The sequence below is a fragment of the Coptis chinensis genome, chromosome 1, assembly GCF_015680905.1.
Source record: "Coptis chinensis isolate HL-2020 chromosome 1, ASM1568090v1, whole genome shotgun sequence".
Lineage (NCBI taxonomy): Eukaryota > Viridiplantae > Streptophyta > Magnoliopsida > Ranunculales > Ranunculaceae > Coptis > Coptis chinensis.
The window spans coordinates 48,985,870-49,005,860 of NC_141456.1; the positions used below are offsets into that span (position 1 = coordinate 48,985,870).

Below are 19,991 nucleotides of genomic sequence, written 5' to 3' on the forward strand. Positions count from 1 at the left end.
TGGGCCTGATTCTCTGGCCCAAAACATGGCTCCAAGCCCATGCACGATTTTTGGATCTGAAAGTATAAAAACAAAAGCTTAGCTCTTTGTTAATGGTAGATTTTTTAGTAGAGAATAGTAGATTTTTAGGTTAGAAAATAAAGGAGCTTAGAATAGAAAGTAGCCATTAGAATAGCTTCTAGATCTAGATTTAATTGTTTTAATTAAGTTTAATTTCAAATCCAATTCTTGTTTTAGATTAAACTATTAGAATCATTACTCTTAATTAGTTTGATTAATAAAATAGCTAGTTGTTAAATTTCGATTCTTGTAATTTACATTTGTGTTGGATCCGATTCATTTACTACTTGTTATTCAAGTCTTAGTTATTAATTAGATTTTAATTATTGTTTAATTTAGATTAGTAAATTTCAATTCTTTATATCATGTTTAGTTTAACTTTAATCGGAAATGATTGCGTAATGATTCTCGGCTAAACCTCCATTAGAGGGGTTGAGAAGCCTTGATGAAAGCTTGATTCCGACTATCGTAGAATAAAATTCGTAATTTCCTTTCCACTCTAGAAGCGATTAGTTCACCATGAGAATGGGTTTAATCGTTCACATGCTAGTTATGAATTGGTAGGAATGCTCATGTGTAATTAGGGATTAGGAAGAACCAATTGTTCTGCGAAGCGATTCAATTCGATTCTGACGATTAAATGTCGTTAATAGGATTAAGTCGAGTTAAGGTGGAATCAATCCCCTCTAACTCCTTATCATCGAATCAACGTAGCATTCCCTTAGTTATTTTGATAACCGACTAGTTTCATCTTGTGGGTAGTTGCATCGTAGTCTAGTTGCCTTTTAAGTAAATCTCTCATTAGACCTTAAGTAGAGTAATTAAGCGTGATAACCACAAAGATCGAAAAAGAACTAGGAGTGGAACGAATCACTCTACTCCACTATATCTCATAGGATTGAGAGTAGAAATCTTTGATAAAATATAGGCATCATATATATCGTTTAGTTTTACTTACGTTTAGAGTTTCATCGCTTTATTTCGTAGGTAAAACTAATTCAATTTTATCTTTATCAAATGGCCCCGCTGCCATCTTAGTTGCACTTTCGCATTGTTTTAAGTAGTGTAAGTACTTTTCTTAAAAGTCCCATTTCACCCACCCACCCCGTGTTTGATTCATCTCTTGTGGCTTTCCGTTTCATCGTTGAAAAATTTCAGCGAAATTACATCGGCGCCAGCTCGAAGGAAAACCGTAGCCCTATAACCCCCGAAAACCCTACAAAACAACTGTAATTTGAAAATTACCCGAGCGCCGACCTTCTATGCTGGCCAGCGCTACGCCGCTTTGTTAATTTTTCCGAATTCTACGGTTTTGACTCGAACTTTGATTTTTCAAATTTTTCAGTGTTCTAACACGGTATATACACTGCAACACGCGTAAACAAGGCGATATTCATAAAGCGAAGCAAGGACTTGTCGGTATTCCTTTCTTCCACACCTCGCATCTCTGTTAGAGTTTTATACTAGTATATCACCATTGTTTGGAGTGTTGATGTGTTTAGCTAAGTTTGGTTTTAGCTTTGTATGAGATTAAGGTCCGGCGAACAAAACCGCGAGCGTAATTACCGCAACAACGTCAACAAACAAGTTTATCTAGTATACCACCCACTACACCTCTAGCTACTATTTCACACACATCACGACCTGATGCCCGCGAAGAAGAGACTCCTCTCTCGACTTCTACAAAGCCTTGGTGATAGCCCCAAATCTTGCATCGTTCTAGCGGACCGATTAGGATTTCGAATCCCCAAATATTTTTTAATTTGTTACCCGTTTTCATGGATTAGACCATGAAAAACCTTATCGGCTATCGCGTAGGATTGAACAAGTCCTAACAACATTCCACCATCCAACGGTTGGTGCGGAACAAATTAAACTTAGGGTATTCCCTTTCACCTTAGCCGATAAAGCGTCTTGGTTAAGCGCCCAAACGCCCTAATTACAATGGACTCATGGGCTAAACTTGTTGATTTGTTTATGGAACATTTTTACCCACCCCTAAAGAAGGGGCGAGATGCTTTCCAAGATTCATTTCTTTTCGACAAAATCCTCATGAATCATTTTGAGAGGCTTGGAATCGTTTCACCGATCTCCTTATAGAGTGTCCACATCATAACTTAGCAAAAGACACGTTAGTTCGTTGCCTTTTTCAAAGGACTTCTACACCACCATAAAGAAGTCCTAGACATAATGAATGGGGGTAGTTTCTTAAGCAAAGGAGCCTCGGAGGCTTATAAATTTTTAGAGGGTCAAACTAAAGCGAAATAACAACTGGGGGTAGTGATGATATCCACCATTCGCTAGTTCATCAAATACGATTAAGGCGGGTATGTTTGAAATTAAACCACGATTCCGAGCTTAAAACTCTAATCGAATCACTCACTAAAAGGTAGAGGCCATTTATGTTCAACAAAAGCCTATCCCCGTCATGAATGTAAATTCAAATCCATGTAGTTTGTTGGAGCCACGAGCATCCCGACTCCCATCGTCCTATAGCCTATGAGCGGGCTTGTTCTATTAATAGTGAACCTAATTGCCCTTGGAGACAAAATCCTAACCGGTTGGAGAAATAACCAACCGTCACACCTCAAGTCAATAATAATCAATATGTTAGGCCTCACGCGGCTTTAACCAAGCCCCACTCGACAAGGACAAGGTCGGGGGAATTTCAATAATTATAACAACCAAGTGCAACCTCGACAAGGTCAAGCACAAAGTCAAGGTAGTTATAATAATTATAATGCTAATAGAGGTATCGTTCGGTAAATAATAACTATCAAAATCCACCCATAAATAATTCCGTGAAATAGTTCGATCCACACCACCCGTGACTACTACACCCACACAACCGGATCGTCTTGACACCTTCATACAAGTGAGCCAAAACTTTTTCCAAACCATGGCTCAATCTAACCAATGCGGCTTCTTACAATCCGTTAATAATTTAACCCAACGGTTGGCTCAAGATAAAGCCCAACCCAAAGGTGTGTTTCGAGGTCACACAATACCTAATACTAAAACAACAAATACAGCCTTTGAGGTAACCGATAATACTAGTAATGAATATGAAAATGTAGGTGAGCTAAAGGCCATCACCACTCTCCGATTACAGAGTGGTTGATAACAAAGTAACTATGCCTATAGTTACCCTACCCGATCGCCCTACACCTGCTATTTTACTAGATACGAAATAGAAACTGAAGAGCCTACCAATTGTAGAGGTACCGATTCTGAACCACAACCTAAGATCTGAGAAAGCCACGGTTAAACATCCAGGTGATACCATTGCTAAATATAAACAGAAACCGCCGTTTCCACAAAAATTAGCCGTGTTAACTAGGGATACAAATTATGAGGAGATTAGGGATGTTTTCAAGAATCTAACTATAAACCTTCCCTTCCTCGAAGCTATAAAAAAGCTACCACACCATGCTAAATTTCTTAAGGAATTGTGTACTACTAGGCGTAAGACCAATATACCAAAAGACGCCTTTTTAACAGAACAATTCCCAACTTTATCTAAACATAATGGAATTGTTAAGTACAAGGACCACGGTCGATCCCTTCTTGTCTGATGCACCTTAGGAGATTCTTATCGGCGACGACCGTTATTAGACTTGGGGGCTAAGCGTTAACTTACTCCCGTTTTATTTGTATAGACAAATAGGTCTAGACGAGATGCAACCTACTAAAATGGCGTTGCAATTAGCTGATCGGTCTATTAAGTATCCTAAGGGTGTCGTCGAAAATGTTACGGTAAAATTCAGGATTTTTACTATCCGGGTTGATTTTGTCATCCTCGACCACGAAGTCGTTAACGACTCTGTCCCGATCATCTTAGGGCGTCCTTTCACGGCAACTGCCAATGCGGCTCATTAATTGCGATGGTTCAATGTCCATGTCTTTTGGCCATCTTCTTTGTTGAAGTCAATGTTTTAAAACAAAGACACGATTACCCGATTAAATCTATGGATGGAGAGGTTAGCATGATCGAGAGCTTTGCTTTCGAGATTATTTCAACAACACGTTCCCCGATAATCATATGCCCAAATTTCTTTCCTTTGGAAGTTCAGACTCCAACATTTCCATCCCTACACTAGTCGATACACATATTACGGATGAGGATGAGATAGATGACTTTCTCAAAAGATGTAGAGGACTATCATAGTAACGCGGGATATGACCAATCTAGATGAGCAATTCGATGAGTTTCTTAGAGCGGTGATAATTCACCCTATCAAGAACTACTTTCCACAACATCCACCTCATCTCCCCTCCTTCCACCCTTTCAAAGGAATCTCGAGTTTGCACTCGATCCTGTTGTTTCTTCTATGCTTCATAATTTTTTAAATTCATCTAGTAAACAAATACTTCAGAAGACAAAAGCGTGTGACACCTTCATTTTCAAACTTGAGACAGTCCCTACCTACACTATGAATGAGTTTTGTGCTAAACCCACATCCTCATTTTTCCATGCTTTCCTTCTACAACTTACCCATATCCACCATATTCTCCCACAACCATTCACTCTTCCACACTTATTCACTAGGACACCCTCTCGTTCAAAAATGAAAAAAAAAGTGCATGCTAGGTTAAGTAATAGGGTTATCCGACTTCACTTTCATTTTACTAGGTTGCGTCATAGGAAATCTTGGTGCTTGATTGTGTTTGGATATGTTTTCTGTGATATTTATTTATGGAATGATCCACAACTATTTCGGTTGTTGATATATGATAAACTGCATGTTCATACATATGTTTAGATAAGTCTCGAGTATCTGACTATAAACGACTCAACTTTTGTGTTTGGTGCATTTCCTTTCATTTTCATATATTGGTGAGTGCACCATTAAGGTAACCGGGCCCTCCCTACGGAGTGTGTGGCTGTAAGTACCGGATCCTAAGTCTACGTTTAAACATAATTCACGTTTTCCACTCTTGCATGTTTTCTCGGATTTTTGAGTCATGTTTCTCTATGAGGTGAATTATGTCCTTCTTGTTTATTGTTTTCTTTTTAAAATTAAAATAAATAATATAAATAAAGATATATATAAATATATATATATATATATATATATATATATATATATATATATATATATATATATATTAAAGAATAAACATAGTAATATAGGAAGTCTCGAAATCGACTTTAAAATACCCATTATAAAAACAAATTTTCTAAGCTCCGTTGTAAAAATTTGTTTGGGGGTGGGGTGTTAGTGTTTCCGATCCTAGAATGTTTATGTCCCATTACAGTTGCTTAGGCCGTTTAATTGTATTACGATTCGGGTTGACATAATCCATGATTTTAGAGTCCAATTGTTAAGCATAACGCGTCGTCATGCCGCGCGCTTTGAGGCATTTTCCACTATCTTATATGTCATCCACGGTCGGAATAGAGTGTTTTATGGATCATTGGATTGGAAATTCTCTCTGATCATTTCCATAACTCATTCACAAAAAAAATCGGACCGATAACGGGCGGCAATTTTGATTTGAAGTTTCGCGAAAAATCGAAAAAAATCAATCACAAATTTCGATTTGGGCTTGGGCCCAACCAGCCCATCGACCCAGACGCCGCGCCCGCCTTTACCTTCACCAACAATCGCGATCATCTTCCCCAAATCCGCCATTAACGCCCAAAGCTTAAAACAAAACCTAAAAAAAAATAATAATAAAATAAAAAGAAAACCTAAATTAACCCAGCCCTGACAATCAATACCTAACCCAAATCGATTTGCAAGCCACCTACCACCACCTCCACCAAATTAAATAAGCAAAACCACCGAAATTCCAAATTTTGTTACTGCCGTACCACCACTCCACCACCACCACTTTGTTTTGCTTCAATTGGTGGTCGATTAACAACCCACCACCACATCCCATTTAAACCCCCACTACATTCCAAACACCAATGGCTCAACAACGCCGAATTTTGCGAACAAGCTTTTTACAGCGACCACTTCAATACGTTTTATGGTGATGAAATGATCGGTCGAGATCGGAATAGCTTGTGGTACTTTCGGATGAAGCCTATTACCACGAGGACTTAGTCCAACGGTTCTACAATCTGAGGGAGTTGGAAGGGGCGAGGATTTTTGTTGTGGTGGCGAAGAGGAAGGAAGGAAGTGACAACGGGTTGTTAGGTTGAGATTTTAGGCATCCCGCCTAGAATCCATTTGGATGTCACGTTGCGGAGTCCCAACATAATGGGGTAGAGCCATTGATGAATGAGACGATTCTTGAAGGGAACTACAATCGCGAGGTCGCGTTGTGTTCGTCGAGCTTCCCCAGGACCAACCAAATTGGCTGCAGCTGGGATTGGTCGGAACGATCTGGGGAAGGAGAAGGTCGGCGACATCGGCTGAATCGCCTCCACATCTTATGGATACTCCGGGAGCGCGAAGTATGAGTTCTGCATCTTGGAGTTTTTACTTAGCATGATTAGGGGGAGTAGGGAAGTCTGTTGCCCCTCTCCCCGTGTTGATAACCAAGATCATATTGAAGTTGAGAGCATCTCGGGCAAACCGATAGGACTTACATCACCCTACACCGTAACCCTCGCATCTATAAGGAGTCGTCCTAACGAGTTTGGAGGTTGGCTGAGATAGAAGAAGAAGAAGAGGATGGTGGATATCGTAATGCCGGGAGGCCGGGGAAATCGAATGCCCTCGGAGGATGAGGAGGAGTTGACTTGTTTTGATCACGGATGCCTTGGAGAGGTGTTGGTCGGGCCTTGAACGCGTATGGCTGTGATTCATCGTGGCATCGTTCAACTCACCATCATCTGCGAAGACCTCCGGACTCGGCGAGCAACGATGCATCATAACCGAGATCCGCATTACCGAGAGAGGATGAGAGGTGGGAACGGATGAGGGCCGAGCTAGAAGCTCGGCGCCGGTTCGGGAAGAGATGCTTACGATTCCCACCTCAGGGGACTCTCCTTCGAGGACACACCATCGAGGCACGAAGCGTCGTCGCCGAAGGGGGGATCGAATGGTCTTGGCCCATCGAGAGCCCGGGAGCGATCTCCGGACCGTGTGCCCTCCGCTACCGATGCGGAGTAGTTAGGGATAGCATCGGTTGATGTTTTTATGTTTATTTGTAGTTTCATTATTGTTATTTATTTTAATGTAAGTTTTATTTCCGTAATTTGAATTTTGTAGTGAAATGTACTCCGAATGAAAATTTTAATATAATGCGGTTATTTTTATTATGCGTGGTTGTCTCATATTGATCCCACCTTCCCAAATTGTTTGGGGGTGGTTTTATCTATTCCAGCATGATTTTTATATAACCCTCGTGTTAGAATTTATTGCGGAGTCAAGGTGAAAATATGGCCATTTAGGCATATCAAGGAATAAGTATAAGGGTAGGATGAAATCTAAATTAAATAGGTAGATTCTATCATAAATTCAACCTAAAAGATACTAGGTTTGAATTAGAATCAAGATAATGAGTTGTTTCCGTTTTCGGGTTTGGAAATTTTAGGATTTCCGAAAACTGCCGTAATTAGTTTTGGCAACTTCCCGATCCGTTTTAGCAACTTAAAACCTATATAAACTTCATACATTCTACACTCACAACTCACACTACACCTAAACTCCATCACTCACCTTTCACTCCCCACAATTCCCGTTTGACTCATTTTTCCGAAGTTTTAGCAACTCGGCGCTTTCAGCTCTGCATATTTTTTTCTGAATTTTTGTCGAGCGCGACTCAAGCTTGCCGAAGCCGCCGACCAGCTCAAACACTGGAAATTCCAACTATTCAGAGAAACACTTTCATAATCGACTTCCGTGGACGAAAAATTTCCAATTTTCTGCGGGAAGTATCCGATCATTCGCAGCTATTCCAGGCGTAAGTTTGAGATGACATCTCCAACATTAATACCGGAACATCTTTTCAAGATTTGTTCCAAAGCACTACTTATGGTGCTTGGTTTTGTGAAAGCGATCACATCGTTAATTTGGGGAGCCGCTTATGGTAAGACCTGATGCACTTTATTCTCCAACACTAGCATCTTATTTTTACGATAACTGCATTTTCTTTGAAAGACCAGATGGAGAACAAGTGTTCTCCATCAACATTGATAATGAACCAATGGAAATTACCAGGTTCTTGCTAGCATTTGTTCTTGGACTTGCTATGCCCGCTGAAATACAAGACCCATGGTGCTATTGGGTAGATAATATGTATGTCTACACTTACGAGTTCTTGCATGAGTCGTACGGCGCAGGCATTTTCCGTATCGAGGACCAAGGGGACTATAACGTCGCTTTTGGTAGCCTGTCCATGAACATAGGAACTGTTATGTTTTGGATCATGCTAAACATTTTAGGGGAATGGCGTTTTTCTTCTGTGAATGATGCCACTTGCAGCATTTTCCTTGCTTTAGCCACGGGACGTATGTGTCATGACCTTCCCGAACCTTGATGTCCTAGTTTAGCTCGATCCCATAGCATGAGGCATAAGTTCCTTCTTATGCCCGTTCTAGTTTCCGTATTATGCTATGTTTCTTTCCGGTTTTTGTACACGTTTCACGGATTGGATTACGGTTACGACAGTGCGACCCACCAATAGTATTATTCGATCCTTCCGTGCAATGACTTGGCAAGGGTGGAGGATACAACCTCATCAGGTTGCACCCTACACCCCATCAGACCAAGTGGCTCTTAATAGGTTAGCAATAATAGATGATAAATGGCGGGAAGCCTGGCAAATTATCATGGCATGGCAGGACGCAAAGGAACCTCACTTCTTTATGGAAGAAGAGGATGAGTAAGATGATGAGTAATGCGGGAGATAAGGTAAGTTTTCATTCTAGTTAGTGTCTTCTTCTTATGTCCCAAGCAATTTCATTCTTGTTAACCCCATAATGGGTAGAACTCATATAGAGTTGCGTCAATTTTTATTTCCTATATTAGTACGTTCTAACTTTGTTTTGCAGATATCCCTGAATTTCACGTGTTTCAATGGTATTTTTCCTACCCTCTTTATTTAAATGCTTTGAGGACAACGTGCTTCTTGTTTTTGGGGCATAGAAACACGCGTAATTAAAGGCATCTGATAGGATATAGATAGAGTTAATATGCATTTGTTTTCTAGTTAAAATTTTAAAAATTCAAAAATAAAATAAATAAGTTCATGCTATACACTTAGGAATAGTGGTATTGTTTTCCTTCTCTATGCTCTTAACAATCTAGAAATCTCCGATAGCTTTTGCATCGTAATAATTTTTAGAAACATAGGTTAATATGTAGGTAATAATCTTTGCATCTATCTATAAATATATTACATGAGTATCTATGATTGTTAGCGATAAGTTTAAATCTAGGCTAGAGTACTTATTCTACAAATCCTGTGAGAAATATAGCCTAAAGCCTTATATGAAATGAAACATTTGAGAAATGACACAAGGGGAAGTAAATTCGGATAGAGATATCACACGTCCACTTGCTTGATCACTAAACCATATCCTAAGCGAGAATTTAGGCCCTCTTTGGATCGATATAGCCAGAAATTCAAACCTATGAATTATTTTCCGCTAGTAAGCCCCTCTGAGCCTTTCTTTAGCCTTTCATAAACCACAAATCCTTTTACCCTGTTGCAAAATAAAAAAAATATATATATTCAACCTACCCAATTAAGATAAGTCCGAGAATAGAATGAGGAAGAAAGAAGAAGAGAAAAACCCATTGTAAAACAAAAGTTAGTTAATTGCTTGAGAAAATAAAGAAAAGAAGTTTCCATCCAAAGAAAAGAAAAATAAAAATAGAAATAAAATAAAAACTCCAAAAAAAAAAGAATAAAAGGGAGTCAAAAGCCAAAGTAAAGAAAAAGAAAAAAAAATATGGCTAAGGATGGAAACAAAGTATAGAAGCAAAAGAAAATAACAAGGTTTTCTTTAAGTTACATAATATGAAGACTCTATTATCTCAGACTTGTCCTTTTGAATATCCATTTCCTTCCTTCTTAAACCATCTCCTAATCCCCGCAACACCTAATAAAGACCTCTAGCTCAATTAGGAATAAGTTAGTGTGATAGTAAGTGACAGATGTGTTTGATCGACTCGAACTTCCTTGTTGTCATTGAGATTGTAAGGTAAAGTGTGCCCATGCACTAGAGTAAATGAAAGTTGAGTGGAAAAATCAGAGTGTTGTATTTTGACTATTATTGTGAGAACCTACTTAAGGACGCTATTTCGAGTTTCAGAAACGGACCTGCTATTGCATTTCATAGTATTACTCATTGTATATATGTTTATTTTAGATGATTGATTATTATGCATATATTAGCTTAGGTTTTAGACTTGATTACTCTATATACATTGCTAATGAGAGGTATAGATAATTTGGAGCATGAATAAAGGAAACAATAGTTTTATTTCTTAGTCGTTGTAGTATAGATGAAATTTGTGAGTACCTTCACTGGAAAACTCTCACGAGGCTATAACTTCGTCCACTAGGGAATTCCTAGTGGTTTAAGGCCTTGTTGCATATGGTCAATCAATGCAATCGCACTCAAATAAACGCGAGAGTAGTTAGAACTCCATTTTTGGTCACTTATTCTAATTTCTCATCTTTGCTTGAGGACAAGCAAAATGCTGTTTGGGGTGGTTTGATAAGAGCCCAAAACTGTAGTTTTAACCCCAGAATGCATATACTTTTAGACCAATTATGTGAGTAATAATTAAGAGTTAACACTGATTACGTGTTTTTATGCATTTCAGGCTTCAAAGTCCATTATGTGCAGAAATGTGCCACTTTAGCGAGATAAAGGAGCAAAGGTCGGTTACTAAGGAGTTCCGTGATTAAAGGCCAAGATTCAAGAGGACAAAGCCTTTCTAAAGCCCGGTCAAAAGCTGAAAAGTCGACGCGGGCAGAAACAACACACAAAGTCAGCAGAACTTCCGAAGGCCATATCTTTGGACTCAGACCTCGGAATGGGGCCTACCTTATGTCAAAACGACCAGCTTGGAAAGAGCTTTCCAATGGTCTAAGCCGTGATCCAATCAGAGGAGCAGAAGTGGACGAAAAGTCTGTTGAAGCCAACTGCAGCTGAAGAGGCCTTTTGAATTTGAAAGACTTGGGTTTTGGGCTCGATTCTCTGGCCAAAACATGGCTCCAAGCCCATGCACGATTTTTGGATCTAAAAGTATAAAAAAAAAGCTTAGCTCTTTGTTAATGGTAGATTTTTTAGTAGAGAATAGTAGATTTTTAGGTTAGAAAATAAAGGAGCTTAGAATAGAAAGTAGCCATTAGAATAGCTTCTAGATCTATATTTAATTGTTTTAATTAAGTTTAATTTCAAATTCAATTCTTGCTTTAGATTAAACTATTAGAATCATTACTCTTAATTAGTTTGATTAATAAAATAGCTAGTTGTTAAATTTCGATTCTTGTCATTTACATTTGTGTTAGATCTGATTCATTTATTACTTGTTATTCAAGTCTTAGTTATTAATTAGATTTTAATGATTGTTTAATTTAGATTATTAAATTTCAATTCTTTATATCATGTTTAGTTTAAGTTTAATCGGAAATGATTGCGTAATGATTCTCGGCTAAACCTCCATTAGAGGGGGTTGAGAAGCCTTGATGAAAGCTTGATTCCGACTATCGTAGAATCGTCGCACTACACCATAAGGGCCAATTTGTAACAGACGGTATTTTTTATTTCTAACGGATATATCCGTAACAAAATAACTAACGGATATAATTGTTACTTATCAAGTTTTCGTTAGTAAAACTGTAATAGAAAATGAAAATATTAATAAATAAAAGGCAAAAAAATAAAGGATTAATTGTTCTACACTTCTACCCGACTAGAACTCTCTCAAACCCCGACTCTCTCCATGCTATTCAAACCTAGGGTTCCAAATATATCACCCAGATATGAAGATGAAGACGGCGCATTAGGTTCGATCTTCGATTAAAACTGGAGGTACGTTGTTATTTCTCTTCCTCACTTGAAATTTTTTCTACTTATTGTATCTGATTTGAAAGTGAAACCTTTACGGCGTTGCTGCTCTAACTTCGAGGTGGACGATGAGAGAAGGGTAAGAGAACTGTCAAGTCGATTTCTTTGCTCCGGCCAATCGAACCAAGTTAGTTATTCTAGGGTTTCTTTTTTTTTATACCCTTTTAATTTGCTAGCTTTAATTAAAAAAAATTCCCCCATTATATTGAGCTTTTGCTTTTGACCGGATTCCGTTTCTAATCCTTTGTTCAATTGCACAAGAATGAAAAGGTATCCCAGTTGACAACGCTCTTCGTCTATCCCCTAACATCCCATGCTTCAGAACTAGCCCTTGTAGGAGCAAGGCTGCCTCCAAATGCAAGGTTCCGTTTTTATTCTTCAGCAGCTCCTTCATTTGAGCTTCCTTTACGTGACAAGCTTCGTTCAGGAGGCTCAACTCCACCAAGTAGAACTACCTTCTCAAGTATTGCCCAGACTCTTGCTTTCTCAATTACTACAACCCATGCACCTTCCTCGACGTCTTCTTTAGAAGGGAAAACCGAAGCATCTAGAGCTTTCCCTGCATCCCAAGGTAAATCAAACTGATATAGTAGTGTGGTATTTCCCCTATAGTAAGAAATTGTTGCAGTTCCATCACCAGAGAGAATGATTGCTGATCTAGAAAGCTTGCCCCCTACACGGAGTTTCATGGAAAACAAGAAGTTTTCATCCTCTACTCTTGCTTTAGGCATTATCATTTGAACATGAGCTTTTTTCTCCAGAACCCGTTCAAGTATTGGCTTACCATTGTCAGATGGAGTATTTATCCCAGGTCTATATTGGATCGTTAGAAGTAAGTACTGCGTGTAACTAGAACTGCTCACTCGATCCTTACAAGAATGAAAAATTGTGAAATTGTTTGTGTTTGCGAGGTAATAAAATAAAAAACCGAATCCTTACAAGAATGAAAACTGGCTTAATTAGTTATTTCTTATTGCATTTGCGAGGTAATAGTTTTGTTTGTCGTCTATCTTGGTAAGCAATTGTTTACATGGATGTTTGGAAAGCTCAACTGCCTTCGACAGTCATGGCCAACAATTTTTACTTGTTTTGTTTAGGTACTATTATTTTCCTTTCTCCTATATAATTAAAGAGCTTTTACTGTTAGTATGGCCTTGGTCTTTTTTTCAAGAGGACCTTGTCACAAGTTAGTTTGATCCTAATTTCCCTAAGATGAACATTAGAAAAACATCTTTACAACTTTTACGCTGCAAGTTCTGCACTAGCACTTCTTAATCTTTCTTAGGTGGTGATGAACATTAGAAAAATGTCTTTGTTTTCAACAAATAAGGAACACATAATTGTGCTTTGATTTTCCGCCATTGGATAGTCTGACTGTTTGTTTTAGAAGCAAAGTTATAAAGTTATTGCTTTGACTTTAAGGAACTCAAGGGGTCTCTTTCATTGATGTCCCATTGCATACTAAAATCCAAACTGACTGTTTGTCTTAATCTTTAATATTGGGTTGAACTAAAGATTTCCTACTGAAAATACACTTCAAATTTATTTACTCAGTTGTTCACATTTAATCTTTTTTTTTTATCAATGAGTTGGCATTAATGGGCTTGTTACTTTGAGGTTTCTTCTGTGATCAAAATACTTATTGGACATTTGGTGTTTGATTGCAAGCATGAATCAAATGCATGCAAGGAGTGAGTCTTTGGATAGCTTGTCTTGCGCTAGCCACAAGGATTGAAGAGAACCACCCTTTACAAATTGGTAATTTTTTTTTTTCTCACATTAATTAGTAGAGTAGATAAAACATTAATTGTTTAAGTGCTTTCCAATTATTGATGAAATGGAGTTGTGGGAATGAGATGGCTTGGAATTGACTTGGTCCAAGCTGATAAGTAACCCCTTAATTGCATCGGCCAATCGAACCAAGTTAGTTATTTTTTAGGGTTTATTTTTCTTTTGCCCTTTTAATTTGCTAGCTTTAATTCAAGTTTTTCCCCATTATATTTAGCTTTTGCTTTTGGCGGATTCCCGTTTCTAATCCTTCTTTCAATTGCAGTCAACACAAATTTGAACTCTCGCTCTCTTTCATTTCTTCTTCAAATAGGTAGGTCACATTTAGATTGTTCTCGTACCCTTTGTTGTATTAGTACCCTCTTGTTGATTTGATTTTGAGTTCAAAAAAATTATGTGTACTATTTAATATTTATTTCTTGCCTCTTGACAAAGTTTGTTTGCTATTTAGTATTTAGTATTAATTACTTTCAAAGTCTAGCTTTAATTATTTATTAAGTTTCGGGATTATTTCCCAGTATTCATGTTGTTTTATACCATATATTTTATGTGCTAGCTTTTGTTGTAGTGCTTAGCAAAGGTCAGCCTATTTGTGGAAATGACCGAATTCAGATCTGCACCGAGTATGTAGCATTATACCCTCTCTTATGTTTGGATTTCATATTCGCTTAGTTGCTTATGTAATGACTGTTGATAAATTGCATTTCTGTTTTACATTGGCAAAGCCATTTTGGCCTCCAATTGGTGGATCAGCAGGCCCTCCTCAAAATTTTGCTCCTCCCATGTTTATGCAGGTAAAGATACCTCGAGTTTGACTCTCATGTATATTGTCTCCTAGCATTTTCTAGAAGCGTATAAGTTTTCGATTCTAATGTTTGTCACAGTTTCAAGTTTCTTTTCCACAACAACAAGCAAATCCATTTAATATGGCAGCTTCCCAACATTTTCAGCCTGTTGGACCAGGTATTTCTGCGTCAAATATGGGATTACATGCTGGTCAAAATCAGCAGCAACACTATCCTGAAATGATGCAGCAGTAACACCTCTGAGTGGACAAACTTCAGTGTCATCTGGGAGCCAGACTACAGTTGTTGCTCCACAACAATCTAGCCAGACTACAGTTGTTACTCCATGAATGTTTCGGTTTGCTCTACAGAGTTTGGTCGAAGAAAATGGACAAGATTGGTCACAAGACATAATTTCTGCCATCTTTCTCATAGTAATGGAGGTTTCATATCTCACATATTCTATTAAGGTAACATATATGTTTCCATATAGTGAATGTCATTGTAGAGTCAACCTTGTGTATGTGTATTTCTTATGCATTTCGTCTGCCCATCTCTTTTGCATCTTAGTGTTTCGTTTCTTAGTAAGTGGTGAGTCACAAAGGAGCTAGTGTGGATTTCCCTCGTAGTGTATTAATGCACCTTCAAAGTAAATTACTTAGTAAGTCGAATTAGAAATTAGAGATCTCGTGAATTCTAGTGTGAGGTTGGGTGTTTATTTTCACTCAAGTTATATTGGTTGTACATGCCTTCTTGCTGGAAGTTAAAACTTGATAGAGGTATTTGGAAGTTCTTTACTTAATATCTTATCATTTGCAAGCTTAGTTATATTAAATATGGGGTTCCCCGAATGGAAGTGGGTAGTTTGTTGTAGAAAAAGAATTCTCTTGTTGGAGCTGAATTGATATTTTAATATTGAATTAATCTTTGGTGCTAATATAATGATAGTACTCATGGGTTGGAGTACAATAGGGACAATATGCCAAGGCTTTAGATATGACACACGTAAATTTCCTTACACTTACGAAATGATTACTCAAGGGTATTTAGGTTTCTTAATTAAGTGGTCGATAGCCTTAAATATGTTTTGGTTTGCAAAAGACAAATGTGTAGTTCTTGGGTTCAGTTAGAAATCGATACCCCACCTAACTTGCTTGCTCTTTGGGGTTTGTTTAATATATTTTCTTAGCTTATGCAGATATTGTATACTGTTGCATGCAACTTCTTGTACATAGCAACTTGTTCTTGCTTCTTTGGACCATCTTCACATTAGTTAACTCTGTCATTTCTTTTATATTCACCAGAAGTGACTAGCAAATGCATCCAAGAGCTTCGTATGCCGTTTTCATAACGGCTATTCCCCTTTTTCTTTTCTGATAACTAATGAAATTTGTGTACTTAGGTGGCTTCCGCTTGATGTTGCAAGGATATGAGGACGCCATTGGCTTGAACCGTTGCTCTCACCCAGTTCTAGTTCAGACATACTGACATTTGCACCGTCAAATAATCCTTCCTTTCCTCTCTTGCATGTGGTTAATATAGCAAGGTATTTCACAGACTTTCACATTTACCTTCGATATAGATATGTCCGCTAAAAGTGGCTTAAAAAATTGGTCTGTATTTATTTGTACCTGAGTTTCTTTCTGAATGGGCACACACAAAATACACCTTGAACTATAAGCATAAAACCTGATAGGCGCTGAGTTTTACGGATTTAAAGATTTTGTTGGACTGGTCTATGCAGAGTGTGGGTTGCAATCCTTTACCCCCTGTGAAGTGATGTTTGTGATGTCTGTCTAGAGAGAGCATGCACTGTAGTAGGGGAAGGTATTTGTTATATTCTCTCCTGTCATCTTATTAATAATCCCTCATTTTGTTGCTATTTATTCACCTAGCTCCTTCTACATGTTTGAGATTAGCAAGAATACCATTATGTATTGAAACTATACAACTATAACCTATATGCCTATTATGTTGTACGGACTAGTATTTTGGTTGTGTTGTGATTGTTAGGGGTTGGTTTTGTGTTGGGTTCTTTTTCAGAAACTACAATGCAAGTACTCATGGGTTAAGTTGGAGTATAATGGTGACAATATGCCGAGGCTTTAGATATGATGCAGAAGTTTTCTTACTCTTACAAGAATGATTGCTCAAGGGTAGGTAAGTGGTCTTAAAACAGTTTTTTGCTTTGGCGTTTACCCAAATTGTATTGCCTATTGAGAGGTTGTTGCTTGTTGCCATTTTTTCGATTTCTCTCTTAAATGCTTTTTGAGGCCAAAAGCTATCCTTTGTGCAGGTTGTTGTTTTGCTGCAACTGTGGAGCCTTTTAAATGTGCTCTCGCTTCATTTCCTACTTAAACAAATCATTCTCTTTACTTGAAGATAATATGGAGGAATGTTGAAAGGCTAGATTATGAAACGTGACTTTGCTTTCGCTTTATGTTTGTTTATATATGTCGTTGAAATGAATCAAGGAAGGAAGTAGGAAAACTTCTTTAGCTTTATTTTTATGTTTATGTAAATTGGGATTTGGGTGGATTGGAGGCTTTGTTTCTATGTAAATTGGGATTTGGATTGGTGGATTTGTTTCTATAAAGTTTAATTGGTTGGTTTTTTCTTGTTATTCTTTTGTTGTTGTGGAGTGTGATATATTATGTAAGATGGAATAATCAGATCCGGGGCTAGAGCTATAAGTGCAGGGTGGAAAAATTTGATCCCGTAAATTAATTTTTTTTTTTCGTGTTTATAATTTAGTAACGGATATATCCGTGACATACCAAATCATTTTTCCCGCTAATTATTAGAAATGTAACAAATGCATCCGTTAGTGACTACAGCCCGCCAAATTTTACTCACATTTATATCCGTTATAATGACCAATTTGATTGACATTTATCTGTTACAAATATTTATAGTAACGGATATATCCGTTAGTAAAATTAATTTTAGTAACGGATATATCCGTTAGTAATTTTTGCCCAAGTGACTGTAACACCCCAGAGCTAACGAATATAAGCGTTAGTAAAAATATAAGTAACAGTTATAACTGTTGGTAAACGCCTCTTTTGGTGTAGTCGTAATTTCCTTTCCACTCTAAAAACGATTAGTTCACCATGAGAATGGGTTTAATCGTTCACATGCTAGTTATGAATTGGTAGGAATGCCATGTGTAATTAGGGATTAGGAAGAACCAATTGTTCTCATGGCGCTTCAATTCGATTACTGACGATTCGTTGTTAATAGGATTAAGTCGAGTTAAGGTGGAATCAATCCCCCTCTAACTCCTTATCATCGAATCAACGTAGCATTCCCTTAGTTATTTTGATAACCGACTAGTTGCATCTTGTGGGTAGTTGCATCGTAGTCTAGTTTCCTTTTCGTAAATCTCTCATTAGACCTTAAGTAGAGTAATTACACGCGGATAACACAAATCTTGGAAGGACTAGGAGTGGAACGAATCACTCTACTCCACTATATCTCATAGGATTGAGAGTAGAAATCTTTGATAAAATATAGGCATCATATATATCGTTTAGTTTTACTTAAGTTTAGAGTTTCATCGCTTTATTTCGTAGGTAAAACTAATTCAATTTTATCTTTATCACTTGTCTCATAGAGGGTTTAATAGCATAGAAGAATCTGCAGTTCCGTACCATGTCAGCATTAGGATAAGGAGAGGGAGAAAGAATAGACATGCTAATAAGCAATACCTTCTAAGTAGAATTTACATGGGTTGGAACCAGGCAATTTTTAAAAGAAAACATATTAATAATAATAATAATAGTAATCACTTTGTAGGCGAAAAAGTGAAAAACTAACCTATTTACATTTAAAACTTACGTATAATCAGAAATAATGAGACCAAACAAACTAGTTGGATTCCAAGTGAAGAAGTCCTCCTTTACAAGAGTGTTTCATGGTTTGTCTTAATTTGTTTGATGATACTCCACTATACCATAATAGGCTATTACTAACAGTCAAAAACCGTTACAAAAAAATATTTGTAACGCTTTTTATCTGTAACAGTTTGGGCGTGGTAATCTGTTGCAAATATTTGTAATGGTTTAAAAGTGTTACAAAGCATTATTTTGCTAACGATTATTAAGCGTTTGTAAAAATATTTGTAACGGTTATTGGCTACGTTCTTTTGTTAATGTTTTACAAGTCTACTAACGGTTTTGGAAAATTTGTAATGATTCAAGGGCGTTGGGAAATAATTTATGTTTGAAAAAAAATTACTTTGTAATAGTTTATAACCGTTACAAAGGGAATTGTATTTGTAAAAAAAATAATTCTTGTTTTTCTTCATTGCTTGGGGACTGCTGGACCTGCATAAAAATGCCCTATTTCTGCATTGTATACAAGGGAAATATCACAATATGATTACATAACAAATATTCGTTTATGGCTTTAGATTCCAACTTACTCAGTAATCCAAATCTATACATTTAGCATTTCACACCGGCCAAATAAAGAAAACTTTTAAAATATGCAAGAAGACAAAAAATACCATAACAATAGTGCAAATACAAATAACCATCTAAATCACATTTTTAACATCTAAGACTCTTCAGTTCACAGGTAATGAAGAATTTAGATGGCTGCAAAGGCATTCTCCAACGAGCACCGGAAGACCATGCTAGATGACATCTACCTGATTGAGCTTGATTGTTTTGAACAACACCCTAGACAGACTCATCAGATCACACAAAAACTTGGGATAAATAAGCAAAAATCCAGGAGAGTAAAAGGCTTGTGAGTTGAATTAGTAGTAACCTTAAACAAAAAGAAACAACTAACGCACAAATCCCTTGTACCATATGTCTAATGAAAAATGATACCAAAGACAAGGTATATGCCACAAACAGAAATTCAAACAAGTCCCAAGTCATAAACATTACATTATGGCGGTACTACAGCCACTAAACTAACTAAAGATTGTGAAAAGCAAGCTAAGTGTAAATGCTAACATAATGCATAAGATGACATTATATTTACGAAAGCAAATCTAATGAAATGAAACGAAAGATGACATTATATTTACGAAAGCAACGAATGAAATGAAAGATAAATATAGTATAAATAAGAAAAGTTAGACTTATATTTATGCAGGATTATACTTTTACCCAAGAAACAAGAGAAAGACTTTGATGTGTTTGCTAATCTTAACCCTTCACCAATTAATTCTTTTAAGTCATCATCTTTCACCTGCAACAACCAACAATAAACTTGATAAGTTAATGTTCATTGAAGAAACTATGTTTACCCATTGGTAGCTATAGCCTAAGGGAACAAAGCATGGTAGGGTTTGTTATTAGCCACTTTATGAACTCCATATTTCACATAAATGCAAAGAAAGCAAAAATAGGCAT

The 19,991-nt window shown here is 37.2% G+C and overlaps 1 long non-coding RNA gene and 1 pseudogene across 1 annotated transcript; one reads left to right on the plus strand and one right to left on the minus strand.

Annotated features, from left to right (window-relative positions):
• Nucleotides 1-2,084: 2,084 nt before the first annotated feature.
• LOC147524373 (small nucleolar RNA R71) lies at nucleotides 2,085-2,179 on the minus strand (annotated as a pseudogene).
• Nucleotides 2,180-14,742: 12,563 nt separating this feature from the next.
• Nucleotides 14,743-17,050, plus strand: LOC147524374 (uncharacterized). The gene is made up of 5 exons (XR_015196944.1): nucleotides 14,743-15,089; nucleotides 16,022-16,165; nucleotides 16,364-16,446; nucleotides 16,663-16,779; nucleotides 16,916-17,050. It is a non-coding gene; the product is annotated as an uncharacterized LOC147524374 (long non-coding RNA).
• Nucleotides 17,051-19,991: the final 2,941 nt, after the last annotated feature.